Source organism: Malania oleifera, chromosome 6 (assembly GCF_029873635.1).
Source record: "Malania oleifera isolate guangnan ecotype guangnan chromosome 6, ASM2987363v1, whole genome shotgun sequence".
Classification (NCBI taxonomy): Eukaryota; Viridiplantae; Streptophyta; class Magnoliopsida; order Santalales; family Ximeniaceae; genus Malania; species Malania oleifera.
Window position 1 is genome coordinate 45,846,533 of NC_080422.1, and position 13,396 is coordinate 45,859,928.

Sequence of the window (13,396 nt, forward strand, 5' to 3'; positions counted from 1 at the left end):
GTATATGATAGGTAGTATTTTAGTTTTGGGAGAATTTTTCTTTAATAATTGTAATCTCCCAGAACTATCTATGTAACCACGGTATTCCTCCGCTATAAATGAGGGCAAGTAATAAAAAAAGTAGATTGTTTTTCCTTTAAAGGATGATAAGTTATATGAATAGTAAATTTCGAGGAAAAAATTTTATAATGAGGGGAGAATGTAATGACCTGAAGAATAATGATATTTAAATAATAAAGAGAGAGGGAAAATGGTAATAAGAAAAAGGCAGCAGCAAGTTTCGTCGACGACGTGGTGTTTTAGGCTCATCGATGAGGGTACGCTTCGTTGACAAGAAAAAACGAGAGGATGTTTTTTGAAAATTAGAATTTCGTCAACGAGGGGGAGAGTTCATCGATGATAAGCCTTCTTGACCTCGTTGACGAGGTGACATGGCTCATCGACGAAGCTCATGGTATAAATAGTCTCAAACCTGGATTTTTACGCAGGAAAATTAGAAAATCTTCTCTCTCTCTCTCTCTCTCTCTCCTTTACAGTTCCTCCCTCTTCCCTCTTTGATTCTGGCTCCGTTAGTCGCCAGATCGACGATCTGAGGCTACCACGATGCTCTTGAGAAAGTTCTCTCCAAGTCTGCCATAGCGGATTGTTGGTGGGACGGAGTTGAATTTCATCCCAGATTTAGGGTAAGACCTTTTACTCAAAATTAGGCTTTCCAGCAGTTGTAGGAAATGTAGTAGACATAGAAAAAATGAAATTTTTTTATGGAAAATGTTGCTTTCAAGATGTTGAGTGGGGAACCATGCGGATGTAGGACTCGCCACAGTAGGAGATTTTAGCAGGAAATAGGTAAGGGAAATATGTTGTGCTAGGCAATTCTAGCATGATTTTAGTACGAATTATATGTTTTTCTAGATTATTATTCTGAGCAGGAATTTATACAGTCTATCAACTATGTTTAATATGTTTTAAATTACTGTGTGACATGAGAATATGGATATAGTATAGAATCATGTTAGATAGTATTTACACAGAAACATGTTTTATAGTATTTTCAAGATTATGTATTACAGAATATACAGACAGGGAACATGCTTTACAGTATTATTTTCATAATACCATGATTATACAGTTTTATAGTACCATGACATACAAATTTACAGTTTATTTCAGAAACACAGTTGATATAGATACAGTTTATTAAAACGTCATGGTTAATACAATTATTACAGAATCATGGTAAAACAAATAGTTATATATAGAAATGTATTATATAGTACAGACCCTGATGGACCATTACAGATACAGTTTACAAGCATGGTACCGTAGCTATTTACAATTCAGAGTGCAACCACATAACTCAGATAGTATGTGGATTACAGCAGTCGATCGTGCCTAGGAAGTGGATAGGCTCCCCATTAAATATGGGTTGAGGAGGCCGATCAGACTTTTTTAGAAGAGTGATTTATCCTGGTAGGCCAGCTAGCGATAAGTCCGGCCCACGGGCCGCACAATCCTGTCATGAGGGGTCAAATCATGACATACAACCATCCATGGAATTTTTCTAGTTATTATATGTATATACAGTTTTACAGAAATAGGGAATACACTTATGTATATTAGAAGTATTATGAATAGAAAACCTAAAAGATAGATATGTTAAGCAACATGGATAAAGAGGGTGTTGTATATTATTTGCACCATATTTTCTAATTCAGTTACTCATGATTATATATATTCAGATTTTTATGGAAATGTAACTCATTGCCACACACTAGCAATAGCATATTTCGTCTTACTGAGCATCGTATCATCCCAATAGATTGATATTTTTTAAGTGATCCTACTAGTTGAGCAGATTAGGCTCGCAGGTAGAGGGGTCACAGTGCTGCTTTGTCAGTAGATTTAGTATTTTTAGGAGGTCATTTCTATATAGCCTCGTTTCAATTGAGGGTATTTTGGGAGCAGTAGTATATGTGTATTTTTGGAAGCATTTAGCACTTTGGTATTGTACATTTGTGGTTATGGTCATATGAATTCAGCTTCTTGCTGCATAAGTTGATAACTATTATTATTATTATTATTATTATTATTATTATTATTATTATTATTATTATTATTATTATGAAGGTATCGAAGATATGGAATTTTCATAGTATTTATTATTGGAAAAGTTTAAAATATTTATAAATTGTAGTAGGTCGTTACACTCATTTAAGTTATTATATCATCTGAGAAAATATACATATATGTACTCATAATCATATAAATATAAAACATAATTTCATAAGCTTTGATACCATTTCTCATACTCATATATATGTAACCTATGTTTATTAATGAGTGTTCCTGAGGATAGGGGAGATTACATGCCCATACATGTAGGGCTCCCTTGCTTTGATATCATTTGTAACCTTGTCCAATTAATTCGGGTGCGGCTACAACTGATACTTATTAGGGCTCTCACCTTACTCAGTAAGCCCTCAGGCAGAGAGTTTTACTTTGCCATAATTATTTATGCCACTAAATTCATACTCTTTCATTTCTCATTTTCATCTCACAATCTAACTCATGAGTGTCCACCAGTAACAAATAAGCATCATGTCTGTAACTCATGGCTGCTATGAGGATATTCCCATCGTCAAGCTTCCCCTTATGATTGGGTTATGCGTCCTGAAAGCTGGACCTAACCACAGTTGGCCTACCCGATTAGATCAAAACACAGAATATTGTCTGTCTATGGTACGATTGGCCTACCCACTCCTGGTCTGAACGCCAGGTGGCAAAACTACCCTTCTCACTAGCTCAGTTGACTTCCACGCCACACTCTCCATGAGACCGTGTGGTTTCACTAACACCTCACAAGCAACAATACCGTGTTCTCTAATTAACAATCATCCATTAGGGTTCTTATTGATTAAGGTGTAATCCCAAGAGGGGGGGTGAATTGGGTATTTTAAAAAATTCTTTGAAACTTATTTACTAATCAATCCTTATTTCTATGTTTAACTAATTAATGGCTAGAATTTGATGTTGATTTGAATTACTAAATCAATGAATTCCCTTTTACCCAATTAAATGCATGTAAAGTTATTCAACATACATAAGCAAGCAGGAAATTGAAATACAATGTAGAAAATAAAAAGGATAAAGGAAGAGGGAATGCAACCCCGATTTTACAAGGTTCAGCCAACCTGGCCTACGTCCTCACCTTGAGCAACCCACTCAAGGATTCCACTATAATCCCTTCTCCTTAAATTAGGACGGAGCTTCCCTTACAATCCGCTGCTTACAAAAGGTATAACTCCCTCCTAATCCACTGCTTATAAGAGGTACAACTCCCTCCTAATCCGCTGCTTACAAAAGATACAGCTCTCTCCTCAACCCCGGTTCACAAACCAAACCTTGAATACAATTTAATCTGCAAAACACTCAATGTTGCTTCTAACAAAGCTAGTGAGTACAATTCAAAGTCCTAGTACATAATCATATGATAAAACTTGAAGCTTAGTATAAATGAAATGATAACATCGTTTTATGAATGAAATGCTTCAATACATAATTTCTCTCTTTAACCAAAACTCCCAAGTAATGATATATTTAAAATGCTTTGGAGAATTTTGGGTTCTTAGTTCACTTTGCAAAAATGCACAAACATATTTGATGTGAACTTATTAAAAAAAAACTTTGTCTTGAATATTAAATCAATCAAAATCACAAAATTTTCTTTCAAGTATTCAATCACACAATGGTCTTTGTAATTAGCCAATACATACACACACACACACACACACACACACACACACACAAAGTTATCTATATATATAGATAATGATTTTCAATGATCACAAACTAAATATATTGTTTTTCATAAAATATCCCTCAATAAAATGTATGTTTATAAACACCAAGGATATTTAATCAAAATCAAATCTTTTTAATCAATGATATAAACCTTTATCAAGTAGTGAGATTATCTAGATAATGTATATATAAAGTTTACTCACTCTCTATCACTTAGCATATTTTAACAATAGATTTCTATATGAGTGGTTCTTTGAAAAAATATATATCTCAATGACAAAGTAAACTTTTTCAGGTAATGAACTTGTCAAACAAAATCTCTATATAGTTAAGAATGCTCAAGATCAAATTCTCTAAAGATATTCAATAGCAAGTGTTGAGATGAGAAGCTCTTGAAAAAATATAACTTGAATCACCAAACCTCAATACCAAGATGAAATACAAAATGTATGCGTGAGTTTCCTTCTGATTTTCTGAATTGATTTGCTCAAAGACGATATGTAGAATGAAGTGTAGGCAATCGTATATCAATCAGCTCAAGTTTCTCTATTCTCTTTCAATAAGATGTGTTCTTCTTTTCTTGTGTGTCTTAGCTTGCATACTAGGGTTTAGATAATTAGTATTTATAGTGTCTTACCCTTAGAATTGATCTCAACCATTGGATCAAAAGATAGCTCGCGTGTTTACACAATAAAAATTAAATTTTTAATCTTTCCAGCAAGTTCAGACAACTGAGGTCAAGGGCCCAGACGACCGAAGTCACTTTTATCCTTTGAAAAAATAGCCTGGACACAGGGTCAGATGATCGAGGTCAAGGGTCAGACGGCCGAAGTGTCGAGTTCATACGACCGAGGTCAAGGTTCAGTCATCTGAGTGGCTTCTGACAGTTTATATTTTTCGCTCAAAAATCTTCAGACCACTGAACTTATTCTTCAGACGTATGAGGAAATTCTTCAGTCAACCGAACTTAAAGTTCAATCAACCGAAGTCCCAAATTTTTGCATATTTACTTTCCAATTCAAAAATCTGTGTTGCTTTCTTTCTTGGCTCTTTTATAAAAAAAATTTCTAGGGTTTTGACATTGATTCTAAGTCCATGAATATGCTCTAATGATGTTCATGAAATGCTTGAGTCCTAAATTCATTCAAAGGTATATGTTGAGCCTCAAATTAAATCATACGAAAATGTAAATACATGAGGTCCAAGTACCCATTCCCAAGATGTGCTTGAATTTTGCCGCTTGCATCTTGATTCTCGTACTCTTTGAGTTCCATTGATCTTGCCAAGATATGTATGCTTTACTTTTAGGCTTCCATGATTCGTTATTCTTCCGTGCATGCTTAATATGGTTCCTGTTCACAAACTCAATGCACAGATCAAATACCAAGTGATTTGTCATTATCAAAACCGGATTGGACTCAGAGTCAACAGTTCTCATTTCACAATTGAGTATTAACATTTCAATATTCACATTTCAGTATGTTGGTACATTTCATCACATCAGAAATATTCTCACCATTTTCTATATCATTTGCATCATTTCAGTGCACATTTCATTTCATATCAGTATAAAACTCAATTCAATTTATCTGTATAAAAAATTTATGTACCAACATATCTTTCTATCACATATATCATTCTTTCAATGAAAACACATTTGTATCTCATATTTTTATCATATCAATGTAAAAATATGCGTGTATAACATATTTCATCATTTCCCAGTAAAAATATATCTATGTTTCACATTTCATTGATTCTGTATATAAACCTTGTATCATCATTGTAACGCCCCAACCTGGGTCTGCCAGGGAGCACTGCGTCTCTCTTCCTCCACCTGGACCAGACAGCAGGGGGCGGGCCTTATCGGATTAATGACTGACCCCACAAACCAACACGTGTCCTTTTCAGTATGTTTTGTCTTCACTCACACACTTCCTGAGAAAATTTCCCAGGTGGTCACCCATCCCAAGATTGCTCCAAGCCAAGCACGCTTAACTATGAAATTCTTATGGGAAAGCTCCCAAAAAGAAAGGTACACCTTATTAATATGGGTAGTAACATGTAATCTTTTAAGTCTTTCATCCATGGAGCATCACATTCTCCCCCACTTATAGAACGCAACGTCCTCATTGCAAACCCACATTTCCAAACCCAGATGATGTGAATCTCATCACACTTTTGGCTGGGTATTGGCTCTGATACCATTTGTAATGCCCCAACTTGGGTCTTCTAGGGAGCACTGCATCTCTCTTCCTCCACCTGGACCAGACAGCAGGGGGCGGGTCTTATTAGACTAATGACTGGCCCCACAAACCAACACGTGTCATTTTCAGTGTGTTTTGTCCTCACTCACACACTTCCTGAGAAAACTTCCTAGGTGGTCACCCATCCCAAGATTGCTCCAAGCCAAACATGCTTAACTATGGAGTTCTTATGGAAAAACTCCCAAAAAGAAAGGTGCACCTTATTGATATGGATAGTAACATCTAATCTTTTAAGTCTTTCATCCATGAGGTATCACAATCATAGTATATATATATATATATATATGCAAATATTACTGGGTTTCCATTTCTTCATATCAATATAAAAATATTTCGATATAATCATATCATAATCTCATTTCTTAAAACAATTCACATATTTCAATTTCAATCACATTCCCAATATTAAACAATCATTTCATATTTCCTCATGCCATACAATTTTTCACCTGATATTCATAATATAATAACCACCGTGAACATATTATATTTTCATTTTCATATATTTACTCAACCAATAATTTTAAAAAATAACTGTTCTAATTTATTCCCCTTACTTGGATTACTGAGAGGCCTGCTAAAATCCCTAAAACCATGCCCATGACATTCAAAACTGAAAATACTGAAATTCACATCAAGGATTTAGGTGCGGCTAAGAAGATTCTTGGGATGGAGATTCGCAAGGACGGGGCTTCTAAGAGATTATAGTTATCTTGGCGTAGCTATGGTGAGAGGGTATTGGAGAGGTTCAACATGGATAATGTAAAACCAGTGAGTACACCTTTTGCAAATCATTTTAGATTGTTTATCGCTCCGTGCCCGAAGACAGATAATGAAGTTTAAGACATGTACGTTAAAGATTGCATATGCTAGTGCAATGGGCTGCTTGATGTATGCTATGGCTTATGCAAGACCATATTTGGCACAAGCTGTCAGTAGTGTGGTGAGCAAGTTTCTATCAAATTTGGAATGACAACATTAGGATGCAGTCAAGTGGGTTTTCAAATACTTGAATGGTACTACAAACTATGGTATCATATTTGGCAAACAACAGGGTGGTATATCCTTCAATTGTGGTATATATGGATGCAGACTATGCAAAGGACTTGGATGACATGAGATCTATCACAGGTTATGTATTCACTCTTGTGGGGGGGCTATTTGTTAAAGGTTTATGGTTCAACCTCTAGTTGCACTATCTATTACCGAGTTAGAGTATATGGCAGTGACTGAGGCTGCCAAGGAAGCTTTGTGGCTTACAGGATTGGTCAAGGAGTTGGGTATTTACTAAGGTGGAGTTCAATTGCATTGTGATAGTCAAAGTGTCATTTATTTGGTAAAGAACCAGGTGTATCATGCGAAGGCCAAGCACATAGATGTGAGGTTTCACATGATTAAGGAATTGATTTCTTCTTGTGAACTATTGCTCGAGAACATTCACACTTGTGAGAATGTAGCTGACATGTTGACAAAGTCTGTTACCACATATAAGTTTAAGTACTGTTTTGACTTGATTAACGTCTCCAGGTACTAGATGGTAGACATCCCAACCTATTGTCCTAAGTGGAGTTTCCGAGTTATGTTTTCTTTTTTTTTTTCTTAAGGGGTGAATATTCGCCCAGGTAGAGATTTTTGTAATATGTGACTCATATCGAGTGGAGCACATGTACAGAGAAAACAGGTTGAAGAAAATTAAGAAGTCGGCCTGAATAAAACTGTCGACAGTTTTGTTCGGCATCGGTTTGAAATTTATTGTTTTATTGGTTTGGACGATTAGAGGTTAGGGTGCGAGGGCAATGCCCCCACAGTACAGTATAGGTTAGCATCCGCTCGCTCTTGTGGATGTAGGCATACTCCCGAACCGCATTAAATCCGTTTTTTTTCCTTGCTTTCCTTTTCTATTTTATTTTTCCTTATTATTCACATGTTTCTCAGCAAACTCATACCAAATTACACTGAAAGCTGAATACAAAACCGAAACGCCGCCTTAACAGAACTCCCAGCCAACTTGAATGAGATTGGAAGAGGGGAAAAGTAAGTAGAGCAATTAATTAAAACGAAAGAGAATTTGTGGTGGTGCTTCATGCTCATGTCCATGGGTGACATTTCAAATTTTTTGATAAGAACAAGCTGAATGTCAATTGACATTTCAACCAGTGGAATAGATTGCCGTTTTGTAATTTCTAGAAAGGGGTCTTGGATCTCCCTGCTGCTTCAGATGCATTTATTGGCGTCACGAGGATGCTATTGCAGCAATAATGCAGAGTAAATAAATACTATACCTAGGAGGAAATAATGTTCCATCATGTGATTCTTAAATGCTATTAGAACTTTATTTTGAATGGTGGTAGGTTTCGAAATTTCGCAAGATGGACTTATGATTTTTAATCAAATCTTGTAAGACCATTTTGCAAATTTTGCTTGTGTGAATACAATTATGGAATATATGAAGACTTTGAGAGACCCTTGGTGGCCTCCAAGTGGGCATTTTTTTTTTCTTTTTCTTTTTATATTTCACTTGGTGCCAAAAAATGAATTCAACGGATAAGATTTGTGTTTGCAGTAGTTTTCAGAGAGATGGCTTGTCTTTTTCTCTTCGAGAAGTAAATTGCAATAATTAATAACTTGGGAGTTATTCAAGCATGCCATATACTAAAGCAAAACAATAAAATTGTATTAAGTTTGTTTCCTCAAGTTTATATATTAGAATTAAAAAGAAATTGTGGTTTCTTAGAACTAAATTGGCCTCCTGAAGAAAAGCTCAAATTTCTTGTTTGTATTTTTGACAATTTTAGAAAAGCATAAAAATTAGAATTATTTTTTAAAAAAGTAATATTATATTTTAATTAAAGTGAAGAACCTGGAAAATGAAATAAAGCCAACTAATATAAAAAGAAAGAAAGGTCCAGCGTTGGTGTGTGTGTGTGTGTGATGGGGGAGGGAGAGAGAGACATGGTAATTTATTTTGTAGTTAGGTAAGAAAAAGCCATGAATTAAATGGAATTTCAATGAGATATATATATCTGTGTGTGTGTGTGTGTATGAATGTTTCAACTTAGGATATGAAGATGGAAGCTTTCCTTGCCTTTTTATTAATTTCGTAAAAGAACTTTTGATTGAGCTTATGTGATGTGAGCTTGAATTTGAAACTTGGTCTTTAAATTCATTAGTTCTTTTTAGTTAGATCTTATTGGATTGTTATATTTTCAGTTTTTATAAATAAATTAAAATGGAATATTGTTAAATTTCAACTTTGTAAACTTAAAATCTCTGGACTTAAAATTGAAAACTAGGATGGCTTTATTTTATTTAATTTTTTAATAGTAGCTTGTAGGTAAATAAATAAAGTAGATTCAATTTGCTAAAATTAAGCAACAAATATATGTGTGTGTGCACTTTTTTTTTTTTTAGTTTTAAAATTAAATTTTTTAAGTTTATAATTCATGCTTGTATGGTAAATAAATTACATTTAAGAATAAAATATTGATATAATTTATAATTGGATTTTTATTATTAGAGTATTAAGTTTGTGTTAGGGTTTTCTAGGGTTTGCATTTAAGTTGCAAAGGATGAGTAGGGTGAGAATTGGGCTTAATCCGTTTGATGGAAAAGGAAACTTTAGCATTTGGCAGATGCAAGCAACTAATCTTCTAGTTCAATTGAAAGTTTATAGCATGTTAAAATGAAGAAAATTGAAGAAGAATGAGAACAATTAAACAAGAACTAAAATAGATTGCCTTAATTAGTACTATCCAATAATTCTATTTGGTAGATTAAGACGCATTTGCATGATGAAAAAAAATGGAGAAAGGTTTATGGATAAAACTACATGGCTTATAGAATTTGAAAAGTAACACCAAAAAATTCATATAAAAGAAGTCACTACTTTCTTCATATACTTGAGATGGAGATTTGAATTAGCACATAGATAAATTGTCCACTAATGTTTGGAGTGATTTTCTTGATCAATTGAGTGTGAGAATTGAACATGAAGATAATATGTCCATTTATCTATCCTCTTTTCTTGTTTCATTTGAACATTTGGATATGGCAATATAAGAAGCTCACCTTGTGCTACAAAGGGATTTTTCAGGTTCTTATGTCGAATAAAGTTAGAAAGACACTCAAAAAAGAGGACCATGCATGAATTGGAAGATGCTTGTTTCTGAAGGCCAAATCAAAAGAGGAACTTCAAGGGAGAGGAATAAGTAAATGACAAGTTGAGACCTAAATCAAGGGCCAAGAGTATTGAATGCTTTAAGTGCAATCAAAAGAGAAACTACGATTGGAAGAAAAAATAAAAATGAAAAGGAAAGCCATCATGCTTGATGAGTATTCCCTATACTATTTGGCCTTCATTCATGTTGCTCCTATTGTTACTATCTATATGAGGAGCTATCCCATACTTATAGAATATGTGATTGATAATGGGGTAGAAATTCTTGAGGATGATTATCATTGTCTTGTTATTGACATTGGTACTGTAAGATCAAAGAGTTAGATGGTATTAGTAACACATTAAAAACTTTTAAACATGTTCAAAATTGAAGAATAATTCACTCTCTTAGTTACTAATAGAAGGCTTTACAAGAATGATAAATGAGTTAACAGTTTATTCCAAGTTACTAGTTAGTACAACCATCAGTAGTGCAATAATTGTTTCATTAGATACCGACACAGTTGATACTATGCTTTGACATATGCAATTGAGGCACATAAAAGTATGATGGAGCTCAATAAGAAGAAATAAATAAAAAAAGGTTGAAGTAGTGCAAAATTGGCTTTACAAGTACTATGTGTTGGTAAATGATGTTGGGCGAAATTCAAGCCATCCTTAAGAAGAGCAAAGATATTCTAAATTATGTTCATATGGTTTTCATGGATACTAACAAAGAATGGATCTTGATACTTTGTTATATACAACGATGATGAGTGTAGGAAGCTTTGAGTTTACTAAATAAAAAGAATGAGAAATGTTCTCTAAATTCAAGTAATGGATTGTAGGAGTTAAGAAAAAAATAGGGAAGTTAATGAAGTACCTTAGCTCAAGAAATGGGCAGGAGAACAAGTTGGAAGAGTTTTTGGACTTTTGAAGGTTTAAGAGAATCATTAGGAATTTTATAGTTAATAGGAATTGGTATGAGAATGGAATTGCTGCAAGCTTGAATAAAAACCAATTTAAAAAGCTTAGTAGTGTGAGATTAGCTATAGGATTTTCTATGATCTTATTCCATCATAGTTTCATACATGGATGGAACCTATATATATGATGGTATGATGGAGGAGATGAATTATTTACATAAAAATTGAATTGGGAGTTCTTGGAGCTTCCTCAAGGAAGGAAAGTAGTAGGGTGTAAATCAATGTTCAAGGAGAAAGTTGATACTTTAGAAAATGATGGTAAATCGTTCAAAGTAAGGATATTCATAAAGAAATAATCTCAAATGGAAGGGATAGACCAATATCATGTGTTCTCTATAGTTGTGTGTGATAGCCTATGATGATCATATATCACATGTTCTCTTTAGTCGTGTGGCATGTCCTTTTCACGAGTTATTGTACCTAGAGTTTAGTCGTCCAGAGTAAGAGAACTTGAATGTAAAATAACATTCCTCATGATGATGACTTAGAGGAAGAAGGTTTATATTGAAGAATTCTATACATGGATTGAAGTAATCATTGAGGTAGTGACTTACATGCGTTTACTTATAAATGGCATCATGTATATTTGTCACAATATGATTATTGTGTTTTAGAATTTTATTTGATGCTTTATTTATTTTCTTGTTATTACATGTGGATGCTATGTTTATTGCTGCAAATAATATGAGTAATCTTAATAATTTGAGATCTCTATTTAGTGAGCAATTTGATGAAGGATCTTGCAAAGAGTATAAGTGAGCTTAGCACCTATCTTTATGTGTGCTGACCTTATAAGGTTTAAAATCTTGTTTTGATGATAACAAATAAGAGGAACTTAACATATTTGGTTAAGTGATGATATTTCAGAACTCAAGTATGTGAATACAAGGTCAAATGCTCATAAGGATCATTGAAAGCTTATACTCCAAAGAAAGATGATCAAATGAAGTTTAAAGAATATTAAGGCTTGAATTCAAAGAGATCCAAAGATAGCTCAAGCAGCATCAACATGAGTAAAGTATGTGGGAATCTAAAGCTGACTCAAGCTCAAGTCAAAAGAGGATACAAAACAACATAGCATGGAAGACTTCAAGCTTAAAATTTTAGGATTTATGACCATGATGTAAGTACTTCATGTTTAAATATCTCATGAAGTATTTTGAAGCTCTTTAGGGGTTAATTATGGTCTTAGAGACTTTATTTCAAACCCCAAAAAATGTTTTATAAGTAGTTAAAGCAAGAGAGCAAAAAGAACTTTTACAAAACTAAAAAAATGAGAATATGGTTAGCCCAGACAACTGAGGTGTATGTCCAGAAGACTGAAGAATTGCTTCAGAAGACTGAAGAATAAGTTTAGTCTGCTGAAGATTTTCCTGTTGAAACACAGAAGAGGCAGTACACCCTCGGAAGAATGAACCCTGCAATTCAGTCATCTGACCCTGTATTGTAGTTCAAATTTTTCAGTGTTTTAAAGTACTTCAGAAGACTGAACCCGATACTTCAGTCTACTGAACACTGTTAACCGCTAGTTTTTTTAAAATGTTATAAATTTCAAATAAAGGTTTCTTGTGCCCCAAATTTTATGAAAATTTGGGAAAATTTGGGAAATTCTCCAAGTAATCTTGGGCAACACAAAATTACTTTTAGAAGCCTACAAATACATGGTTTTAGCAAATCAAACCTACCAAAAAATTGAAAAATATGTTCATAAGCTGAAAGCCATCTTGCTATCTAAAAGTTCTCTTTTGCTCTCACTTTTGTAAAATTGATTTGCTGAGATTTCTAAAGTGCTGATCTTCTCTAAATTCTAAATCATTGAGTTCTATTGCTAATTCTCATCTAGAGAGGAAAATTGGTGAATTCACTCTTGAGCTTCAATCTATTTCAATTTGATATTTGAATATTGAAGTATATAGTGCTATAAATTGTACTAATCTGCACTTTTGAGAGTGTTATTGTACACAGGGATTGTTTCTTGTTTCTTTGTAGTGAATTGATGGTCCAGGTTGTTGGATCGTTGTACCGAGCATGGGTATCGCTTGGAGAGGTGTTGCTCTAGCCTATTGAAGGAGTGACCGAGCATGGGGTATTGCTTAGAGAGGCATTGCTCTAGCCTATTGAAGGAGTGACTGAGTGTGGGATATCTCTTGTAACGGTTTGCTCTGCCCGGAAAGGAGTTTTTGAGT